An 8,471-nucleotide genomic window follows, 5' to 3' on the forward strand; every position below is an offset into this window, starting at 1 on the left:
ACATCCGGTGAAATGTCTTCATGTATAAGGAGGGAGGGGGACAGCTGAGTGGGCGGACAAAGTCCCAAACCCTCCAACCTTCAGTCCCTGCAGAGGTGTAGAGCTGTCATTTTTACCGGCAGCAGAAAAAGATAAGACAAAAAAATAGCAGATGCAAAATGCAAAATAGTCTTATATATTTTCCGAATATTTGCCTATAGTGACATGAAAACCCCTTCACACAGAAAACTGCTCAGCAACCAGGGAGAGTAAAGTCTAATGATAACTGGGGGAATGTAAATGAACCAAATTAAAGACATTTCCTGAAGTGTTTTGCAAAAGTTTCCCTTTCTGCTGTGTTTAAGCAAGACAAGAAATAACAAGGCAATGGTTTTCTCACACTCTGCTAAACTACCAGAGATCCCTTTATTTCTTACCGCTGCTGTAGGTCCACATATTGAGTTTGTGGGTAATTACAAATATCTTGGTTTTACTCTCGATGATGAACTTACTTTAAAAAAAAAAATCACATAGCAAATCTATTACGAAGATTGAAAATGAAGATTGGGTTTTATTATCGAAATGGATCGTTTCTGTTTTCTATCATGTTCTTCTTTTGAGTATCCAGTTTTGCTTTGCTCCTTGTTTCTTAGTTTTTATGGTTTAATTCTTTGTTTATTGTTTTCTTTGTTTTGTTTTTCTCAGTTACTGTCCTAGTCTTGGTTCTGTTATATTTTCTTTTTAGTGTTCAGTTTTGCTTTGCTCCTTGTTTTCTAATGTTAGTGGTTTAATAATTATTTTGTAGTGTTTTCTACTTATTTCCAGTCTTCTGGTTTTTTCATTTGTTGCCCGCTGCTGCCCTCCTGTGTTCTCCTTTCTCCATAGCTCCTGTTTTGTTTCTGCTCTGTCTTCACCTGTTCCCAATCTTCTCATTAGCCCTCTCTTTGTCTCTGTCTCCTTTAAAAGCCCTCTCTCTACAGTTCCTCTTAGCTGGGTCCTTGTCTAACATCTTCAGTCTTCTTCCACTTCGTCTCTCTGTGTCTTCCTCCTTGAGTTTTGATTCCCTGATGTCTCCATGTTTTTCTGGGGTTTTTTTTCTTATTATTTTTTCATGTTTTAAATTTTTTTTTTTTTCATGTTTGTTTTTTGGACCTTGTTTCCATTTTGGATTTTGGATTCTTGATTGCCTGTTTGTTTGGACTTTGCTTTTTTCAGTTACTCCTTCATTAAACCAACCATGAAATCAACTCTGCCTACCTGCCTCTGCTTTTGGGTCCTCAACCCTCAAACAAATCCTGACAGTTTCTCACTCAAAGCTAGAAGTAAATTGGTAGCAGCAACATTCCTGCCACTTCTGGATTATGGAGATGTCTTATATATGAATACTTCAACCAAATGTCTAAAATCATTAAATACTGTTTATCATTGTGCTTTAAGGTTTATAACTGGTAGTAGATGTTTGATACATCATTGTGATTTGTATGCAAAAGCTGATTGGCCCTCTTTAAGTGTTCGGAGAAACAATCATTTGATGATCCTTATATATAAATCTCTCCTTGGACTAACACCAACATACATAAGCTCTCTTTTGCATAGATCTAGTACATTTTTTACGCTCAAATGTCTTTATTCTTCTACATGTTCCTCGTGTTCGAACTGATAAAGGAAAGAAAGCATTCAGTGCGTTTGCTCCTACAGCGTGGAATCAGCTTCAGTCTGAGCTCAAGATGTCAGACACTATTTCATTGGACTTATTTTGAGCGGTTCTTAAAGATAGATAACAAGCTTCTATGACACAGTGTCAGTGCTCTAAATAGTTTTTATTGTTTTATATTTGTGCATATGTATTAATTAGGCCCGAGCAGCATAGCGCTGCGAAGGCCTATTGTATTTCGAAAGTTTCTTATTATTATTATTATTAGGCCCGAGCAGCATAGCGCTGCGAAGGCCTATTGTATTTCGAAAGTTTCTTATTATTATTATTATTATTAGGCCCGAGCAGCATAGCGCTGCGAAGGCCTATTGTATTTCGAAAGTTTCTTATTAGGCCCGAGCAGCATAGCGCTGCGAAGGCCTATTGTATTTCGAAAGTTTCTTATTATTATTATTAGGCCCGAGCAGCATAGCGCTGCGAAGGCCTATTGTATTTCGAAAGTTTCTTATTAGGCCCGAGCAGCAAAGCGCTGCGAAGGCCTATTGTAATTCGAATGTTTATTAGGCCCGAGCAGCAAAGCGCTGCGAAGGCCTATTGTAATTCGAATGTTTATTATTATTATTCTCCTAAATGAATTGCTTATTTGGAGGCTTTATCATACTGGAAAAGTCACCAAACTTGACGGAAAATTGTCCCCCGCGTGAAATTTACGTATTTTAATGGAATCAGAAATGGGCGCCCCCAAACGCCTCAAGAGCGCCCCCTAGAATGAGATAGAGAATACCGTAAGTCCCAGAGATGTGAAATTTGGTATGTGGGTAGATCTCATAAAATCATGAAAAAAAGTCTCTTGGAGGTATGCCCTAAAACCCACAGGAAGTCAGCCATTTTGGGTCAAAGGTCAATTTTTGGCCATTTTTCATTTTTGTTCATGTCAAACTTTTGCGAACTCCTCCCAGGGATTATGAGCTATCGGATTCAAACTTGGTGTGTTGGTAGTAAAGACATGTGAGATTAAAAGTTATCAGAAACTCTGAGTTTTCGTGAATGCTGAAGGGGTCCCCCGGGGCCCCGAAATTAAGGTACTTTTAGAGAATTTCAAAATGGAATAACGTTTACAAAAAAAATTCAAATCAAACCAAGTTTGGCAGTAAAGAGCCCCTTTGGGTGCTTGACCATACTGAATGGTCAAATGATGACATCATCTAAGCCCCGCCCCCTGAGGGCAGAAAGTCACTTTTTTCACTTGGGAGGGTCCCTTTCAGTCATTTTAAACACCAGCACCTTGAACCTTTGTCAGATGATAGAAAACATGTTGGTCTAACTTCGTTTAAAGCACAAAGTTTTTGAGTTAAATGGCGTTGCCATGGTGAGCTGGCAAAGTTAGGCGTTTCGCCGTGACCATACTTTTGGTTATCATCTCCTCATAGATCCTTCAATCTGCACCAAAGTCACTAGGATGGAACTTGGTCCAAGTCCACACAATAATCTAGGCCAATAATCGATGTGCGTGGCTTACTTTGGATACAGCGCCCCCTAGAAAAACTAAAATGACCAGCCCCAAGCCATGCAATTACTTAGGATTATGAAAGTTGGCACACATGTTAAACACCCCAGGACCTACAAAAAAGCCTCTTGGACCCATGGTCTAAACCCCACAGGAAGTCGGCCATTTTGGATTGAAGTTCAAATTTTCACCGTAATTTTGCACTTTATAGCCTCTATATTTGAACGAACTCCTCCTACAGCTTTTGGGTCACAGGCTTCAAACCAACTCCAACTTGACTTGAGGCATTGGGGATTAAAAGTTATCAAAGGAATTTTTCTACATCAAAGCATGTGGGCGTGGCCAAGCGTCAAACTTGGTCATTAGGCAGGGAAACAAAGGGTAAGCCCCATGTCATTTTATGACTGAGAGTTATGAAACTTGGACCACTTATGTAACCCCTCAGGACCTACAAAAAAGTCTCTTGGGGCCATGGTCCAAATCACACAGGAAGTCGGCCATTTTGAATCAAAGAAATCCCTTTGCTTTTTTACCTTTGTGACCTATTTGAGCGAACTCCTCCTAGAGCTTTTGAGTTACAGACTTTATATTCACTGTATAATGACTTGAGACATTGGGGATCAAAAGTTATCAAAGGAATTTTTCTACATCAAAGCATGTGGGCGTGGCCAAGCGCCAAACTTGGTCATTAGGCAGTGAAACAAAGGGTAAGCCCCGTGCCATGTTATGACTGAGAGTTCTGAAACTTGGACCACTTATGTAACCCCTCAGGACCTACAAAAAAGTCTCTTGGGGCCATGGTCCAAATCACACAGGAAGTCGGCCATTTTGAATCAAACAAATCCCTTTGCTTTTTTACCATTGTGACCTATTTGAGCGAACTCCTCCTAGAGCTTTTGAGTTACAGACTTTATATTCACTGTATTATGACTTGAGACATTGGGGATCAAAAGTTATCAAAGGAATTTTTCTACATCAAAGCATGTGGGCGTGGCCAATCGCCAAACTTGGTCATTAGGCAGTGAAACAAAGGGTAAGCCCCATGCCATGTTATGACTGAGAGATGTGAAACTTGGGCCACCTATGTAACCCCTCAGGACCTACAAAAAAGCCTCTTGGGGCCATGGTCCAAACCACACAGGAAGTCGGCCATTTTGAATCAAAGAAATCCCTTTGCTTTTTACCTTCGTGACCTATTTGAGCGAATTCCTCCTAGAGCTTTTGGGTTACAGAGTTCAAACTTACTCTACCTTGAGCTGAGGTAGAGGGGATCAAAATTTATCAGAGGAATCTTTCTACATCAAAGCATGTGGGCGTGGCCAAGCGTCAAATGTGGTCCCTTTGCTATAAAACACAGTGCAAGCCCCAGGCCATTTTTTTAATGAGAGTTATGAAATTTGGTACACATATGTAACCCATCACGACCTACAAAAAGTTGTATTGGAGCCATGGTCCAAACCCCACAGGAAGTCCGCCATTTTGAATTGAAGCCATCATTAGCTTTTTCATCTTTATATTGTATTTTAGCTAACTCCTCCTTGAGCGATTGAGCTGCAAACTTCTAACTTGCTGAGCCTTGACTTAAGACATAAGGGGTAAAAAACAAACAGGACGCACAAAAAAGTCAATTGGAGCCATGGTCCAAACCCAACAAGAACAACATTTTCTTTTTTTAAGTCATGACATATCTGAGTGAAGGGCTCTTGGTTTTTTTTTTGAGTTAGAGAATTCAAATTAACTTTTCATGGACTATAGTCATAGCCGATTAAAAGTTATCAAAATTATTATTCTACATAAAAGCATGTGGGTGTGGCTATGCATCAAACTGTTAACTCCAGTCATACAAAGCCATGCTTTTAGGAGGAGGAGAAGGATGATGAGGATGAGAAACAAACAGATGCAGTGAGAGCAGCAGCAGGAAGAGGATTATGAAGAGAAGGAGCACAGGGGGAGGAGGATGATTAGGATGAGAAACAGCAGAAGGAGAATGGAGGAGGATTAAATGAAGCAGGATAAGGAGGATGAAGAGGAACAGGAGAAGCAGCAGCAGGCAGGGGATGAAGAGAAAGAGCAGCAGCAGGATGAGGACAAGGAGACGCAGCAAGAGCGACAGCAGGATGAGGAGAAGGAGATGCAGCAAGAGCGACAGCAGGAGGAGGAGAAGGAGACACAGGAAGATAAGCAGAAGCAGTAGGATGATGAGGAGAAGCTGCATTAGCAGGAGGAAGATGAGGAGAAGCTGCAGGAGGAGGAGAATAAGAAACAGTGGCAGCAGCAGAACGAGAAGGAGGGGGAGGATGAAGAGAAGCAGCAGCAGGCATAGGCTGAAGAGCAGGAGCATAGGCTGGGAAGGAGCGTGGAGGTGGAGGTCGCTTGGTTCCCGCGATCGCAACATACCAGGCGGTGCGAGCTGCGAGGGCCGCTCAATGCCACTTGTGGCTTTAATTATTATTATTCTCCTAAATGAATTGCTTATTTGGAGGCTTTATCATACTGGAAAAGTCACCAAACTTGACGGAAAATTGTCCCCCGCGTGAAATTTACGTATTTTAATGGAATCAGAAATGGGCGCCCCCAAACGCCTCAAGAGCGCCCCCTAGAATGAGATAGAGAATACCGTAAGTCCCAGAGATGTGAAATTTGGTATGTGGGTAGATCTCATAAAATCATGAAAAAAAGTCTCTTGGAGGTATGCCCTAAAACCCACAGGAAGTCAGCCATTTTGGGTCAAAGGTCAATTTTTGGCCATTTTTCATTTTTGTTCACGTCAAACTTTTGCGAACTCCTCCCAGGGATTATGAGCTATCGGATTCAAACTTGGTGTGTTGGTAGTAAAGACATGTGAGATTAAAAGTTATCAGAAACTCTGAGTTTTCGTGAATGCTGAAGGGGTCCCCCGGGGCCCCGAAATTAGGGTACTTTTAGAGAATTTCAAAATGGAATAACGTTTACAAAAAAAATTCAAATCAAACCAAGTTTGGCAGTAAGGAGCCCCTTTGGGTGCTTGACCATACTGGATGGTCAAATGATGACATCATCTAAGCCCCGCCCCCTAAGGGAAGAAAGTCACTTTTTTCACTTGGGAGGGTCCCTTTGAGTCATTTTAAACACCAGCACCTTGAAAATTTGTCAGATGATAGAAAACATGTTGGTCTAACTTCGTTTAAAGCACAGAGATTTTGAGTTAAATGGTGTTGCCGTGGCGCCATGGCGAAGTGAGGCGTTTCGCCATGAAAATACGATTGGCTCTCATTTCCTCATTATTAATCAGATCTGCACCAAAATCACAAGAGATGATCCTAGTCCAACTCCAAACAGGAATCCAGAGCAATATTTTGTGGGCGGGGCTTAATTTCACTACAGCGCCCCCTAGAAATAACAAACTTCAAACCACCAGCCCCAAGCCGTTTTTAGTCCTAGAATATTGAAACTTTGAACACATTTGCATCTCATCAGGCCCTAACTAAAAGCCTCTTGAAGCCATGGTCTAAACCCCACCGGAAGTCGGCCATTTTGAATTACAATTTACTCTCTTGTGAAAGCACTGACCTTTTTTCAAAAAATTGTATAAAATCAGCCTTTTATCCAAATGAGCTAAAACTTTCAAAATACGTTCTTTACAAAGCCTGCTGTAAGCTGGTTACAATAGCAAAGCGCTTCTTTAAAGTCCGTCACTCTGATTTTTCAAAAGTTTGCGTTCTCGCCTAATAGTTGGTCAAGTGGACAGATAATGCCAGGAAATAATTCAGCCCCTAGCCATGCTCGTTCCTAGGATAATGAAACTTGGCACACATCTGTATGAGCCCCCCACCTACAAAAAGTTTCATTGGAGCCATGGTCTAAACCTCTCATGAAGTCGGCCATTTTGAATCAAACGGCACCCTTATGAAAATAGAATCACTATGTTAAAATATTTCTAAAAAATCAGTCGTTTTCCCAAAAGCGCTAGGACTTTTGGAATATATTCCTCTAATCGGTACTTTTTTGATGGTGTACACAGCATAGCTCTTCTTAAAAGTCCGTCACTCTGATTTTTCAACAGTTTGTGTTAACAGGAAATTGTTGTATCTCAAAAAGTTTTATAGCAATCCTAGCCAACTTTGGAACAGTTATTTATCCTTTGATTATAGAAAAGACTGCCGAGTTTGGCGTGAATCCAGGCATGTTTGAGCATCTTATGGGGTTTTCAACTGCCGCAGTATATGGCATTCAAGTTTAAAGATTTTTCTTTCTTTAAATTATTTAATAAATCATCTAAAAAAAATCTAGGACATGCAAAATGTGTTCCTTAACATTTGTGATTTTTTTCTGGATTTTATTGCAAACTATGGATTTTTAATGATTTTTTTTTGTTTTGAGTAGAGTCGGCCATTTTGAATTACATTTTACCGTGTTGTGAAATCACGGACCTCTTTTCAAAAAATTGTATAAAATCAGCCTTTTATCCAAATGAGCTAAAACTTTCAAAATACGTTCTTTACAAAGCCTGCTGTAAGCTGGTTACAATAGCAAAGCGCTTTTTTAAAGTCTGTCAGTCTGATTTTTCAAAAGTTTGTGTTAACAGAAAATTGTTGTATCTCAAAAAGTTTTATAGCAATCCTAGCCAAATGTGGAACAGTTATTTATCCTTTGATTATACAAAAGACTGCCAAGATTGGCGTGAATCTATGCATGTTTGAGCATCTTATGGGGTTTTCAACTGCCGCAGTATAAGGCATTCACGTTTAAAGATTTTTCTTTCTTTTAATTATTTAATAAATCATCTAAAAAAAATCTAGGACATGCAAAATGTGTTCCTTAACATTTGTGATTTTTTTCGGGATTTTATTGCAAACTATGGATTTTTAATGATTTTTTTTGTTTTGAGTAGAGTCGGCCATTTTGAATTACATTTTAACCTGTTGAGAAATCACGGACCTCTTTTCAAAAAATTGTATAAAATCAGCCTTTTATCCAAATGAGCTAAAACTTTCAAAATACGTTCTTTACAAAGCCTGCTGTAAGCTGGTTACAATAGCAAAGCGCTTCTTTAAAGTCTGTCAGTCTGATTTTTCAAAAGTTTGTGTTAACAGAAAATTGTTGTATCTCAAAAAGTTTTATAGCAATCCTAGCCAAATGTGGAACAGTTATTTATCCTTTGATTATACAAAAGACTGCCAAGATTGGCGTGAATCTATGCATGTTTGAGCATCTTATGGGGTTTTCAACTGCCGCAGTATATGGCATTCAAGTTTAAAGATTTTTCTTTCTTTAAATTATTTAATAAATCATCTAAAAAAAATCTAGGACATGCAAGATGTGTTCCTTGACATTTGTGATTTTTTTCTGGAT

Source organism: Cyprinodon tularosa, unplaced genomic scaffold (assembly GCF_016077235.1).
Source record: "Cyprinodon tularosa strain WSP-4 unplaced genomic scaffold, ASM1607723v1 ctg85, whole genome shotgun sequence".
NCBI classification, from domain to species: Eukaryota; Metazoa; Chordata; class Actinopteri; order Cyprinodontiformes; family Cyprinodontidae; genus Cyprinodon; species Cyprinodon tularosa.